Below are 3,364 nucleotides of genomic sequence, written 5' to 3' on the forward strand. Positions count from 1 at the left end.
TGTGTTTTCATTGCTCTGTATTTAACTGTGTTCATACTACATTCACTTCATGAAAAGCTGTATGACAGAAACAGCCTTATACACTGTTGACATACGTTTTGCACACCACAGCTCCATAGAAAAGCACTTCAAATAGAATGGGATGCTCTGGAGCAACTCCTCATGGGCCTAAGTTTACCATGTCCAATGCCAGGTGCTGACCTGAGACAAACAACACCCCCCGCACTGGGCTGTGGAGTAGTGAAAGGAGCTAATCATCAGTACCTCAACTCACTAACGCTCTTGTGGCTGAATGCAGTCAAATCCTCACAGCAATGTTTTAACATGCAGTGTAAAGCCTCCCCAGAAGAGTAGAGACTATTATTGCAAAGGGCAGACAAACTACTTATTAATAAAACCCCGGATATCAGAAAAGACGTTGGATGAGCACGTTTTTACAAACTTTCGGACATATAGTGTAACAGAGACAACACTTTCATTTCATAATACATTTCATAATGAACATCTCATCAACAAACAGGACATAACATAACATGCTTCGGCGTTTAAATGTAAAGCAGTTGAGATTCAGGGTTTGCCTACGCTCAAAATTTCTCTTCTAGGATTTTCGCCAAAGAAGGAGTGTCAGAAGATCAGAAGGCCTCTGAATCTGTGTCTTCGGCTGCCATCTAGTGGACACGTTCAGCATTATTTTCTGCTTCTACCACACCAGTAACACACGTTCGTGACTAATTAAAAAGTTTTTAGGCGCCTAAATGTATCACTATATTCGGCATAAGTGGCGTAATATTGGTAGATAATAACAGTCCACCATTTCCCTCAAAAAAACTTTTAAAAGGTCTTGATTTTTTGAGATGTGCGTAACGTTAACTTACTGCGCAACCGTTAGCTAGGGTAGCTCTTTCCACAGACGACAGAACTATCACATACTGTGAATTATGAATGAATATTTTAACGTATGCACAGAATATTTTATCATAAAATCGTTATTTATTTATATATTCATTTATCTAGCTAACTTATCTGTCTATCAGCTGTTTGATGCTCTGTTAGCTTCTACGGCTTATATCCCGGCCGAACTAACTTCAGTGTTACTCCGCCAGAGAGGGAGGAAAATTGCAATCGATGACGAATAGAAACGCAGAGCGATAAAATAGTTCCAGGTGAGTTACAAGATGCGTTCATCCTTAATTATGCGCTATTTTCCAAGCCGTCCTGTAAGATGGAAATAATACGACTGTTGGTGACAGGGCCCTAGGTAACAACATGGAGGCCTCCCAACCACCCTGACCCAATCACAATATTTTGTATTCAAGTATGAAAATTCTACACTTCATTTATTTTATTTAGGATATTTTAAACGCTAAGGCTGGTACATATAACAAAATAATAATAAAAATACACAGGAGGATTACAGAATCTTTACTTGTGTGCATTGTAGAAACGTATGTAAATATTTATTTATGAATTCAATGAAAAAACTACAACAAACACAAAAGAAAGGAACATGGTTAAAGAATATTGTGCCACTGCCTTGAAGGTATACTATACAGCCAAAAGTATGTGGACACTCCTGCTTATGTTGAGGTTAGGTGTTTCACCCACACACATTGCTAACAGATGTATAAACTTAAGCACATAGCCATGCAATCTCCATAGACAAACATCAGCAGTATCTTAACAAGGTTGTCACAACGTTGCCACAGCCTCATGACTACATAACGTTACCCTATGGTGTTATGACTACCTATTGGCAACTTAGCAAAATTCCATGGAGTTCCATGCAGAACATAACATAACTTAAGAGGATTCTAGGAGGTTGTGACAATGTACTGACAACGTTGCCACTACGTTGTCACAATATTGTCAGATAACGTTGCCACAACTTACTGAGGAATTACTTAAACATTGTGACAGTATTGTGGGCACCAAAACTATAGGTTGTCACAATGTTGTTAGAAAGTAACTGTGTTTGCTGTGTATTCTCTATTGGATCGCTCACTACAGAGTTCCAAACTGCCTCTAGATGCAAAATCAGCACAAGAACTGTGCATTGGGAGCTTCCTGAAATGGGTTTCCAAGACCAAGCATCTTGCTAAAAAACCAACATTCACCAGCAAAACCAGCATATGCTGTGTTTTGGATGTTGGTATGCTAAACTAGCACCAGACCAGTATAAACCAACATAGACCAGCTTAGACCAGAAAGGAATGCATGCTGGTCTGTCCTGGATTTTTCAGCAGGACTTAAGACACAAGCCTAAGATCACCCTGCGTAATGCCAAGCATCGGCTGGAGTGGTGTAAAGCATGGTGCCACTGGACACTGGAGCAGCGGAAACATGTACTCTAGAGTGATGAATCATGCTATTACTATCTGGTATCCACCAAAATCTTGATTTGGTGGATACCAGAATGCTACCTACCTGAATGCATAGTTCTAACAGTAAAGTTTAGTGGAGGAGAGATAATGGGCTGGGACTGTTCTTAAGAGTTTGGCCTCTGCTCTCTGGTTTCAGTGAGGGGTGATGTTAATGCTGCAGAATACAAAGGCATTTTAGACAATTATAGCTTCCAACTTTGTGGCAACAGTTTGGCAAAGGCCCTTTCCTGTTACAGTATGACTGTATCCCTGTGCACAAAGCGATGTACATAAGGTTATTGTGTGATAGGTTTGGTGTGGAGGAACTCCAGTGGCCTGCACAGAGCTCTGGCCCCCCATTGAACATCTGTGAGATTAACTGTGGGGCTGGTTGTGGGCCAGGCCTTCTTGTCCAAGATCAGTGTCTGACCTCACAAATGCTCTTTCGATTGATTGACCATACATTTCCTCAAATACACTCCAAAATCTTGTGCAAAGTCCTCCCGGAAGAGTGGAGTCTCAAGGGGGTAGGGCGACGGGCTGATCCATATTAATGTCCAAGGTTTTGGAATGGCATGTCCAACAAGGTCATATAGGTGTGATGGTCAGGTGTCCACATACTTTGTAACAGAGTTTCTAAAACTGGTTTTGTTGCCTGGTTCTCTGATTGGAGGTTACTATAGACGGAATGTGTGCCTTTTTGTTTGCTGGTTTTGAGGAAAAGCACACTCCAATGACCTTCTAGTACTGCAGCTCACAAAGTCCTGTTCATACAGCCTACATGCAGTCTCTGTACCACTGTGAGAACTATACTATAGTGCCATCATTCATATAACACTTATAACTTGCCTCAAACAAATGTTTAGAGAAATGTAGACGTTGTATTTCAGTTTAGGTTCGTTGCTAACTCTTCACGGCCTCCTTGACAACCAGCTCACCCTCCCTGCCGCTGCTCGTTCTCTACTGTCGTAAACACGCCCCTTCCCTCCGGGCCGCCCCAGCGC

The sequence above is a fragment of the Colossoma macropomum genome, unplaced genomic scaffold (assembly GCF_904425465.1).
Source record: "Colossoma macropomum unplaced genomic scaffold, Colossoma_macropomum, whole genome shotgun sequence".
NCBI classification, from domain to species: Eukaryota; Metazoa; Chordata; class Actinopteri; order Characiformes; family Serrasalmidae; genus Colossoma; species Colossoma macropomum.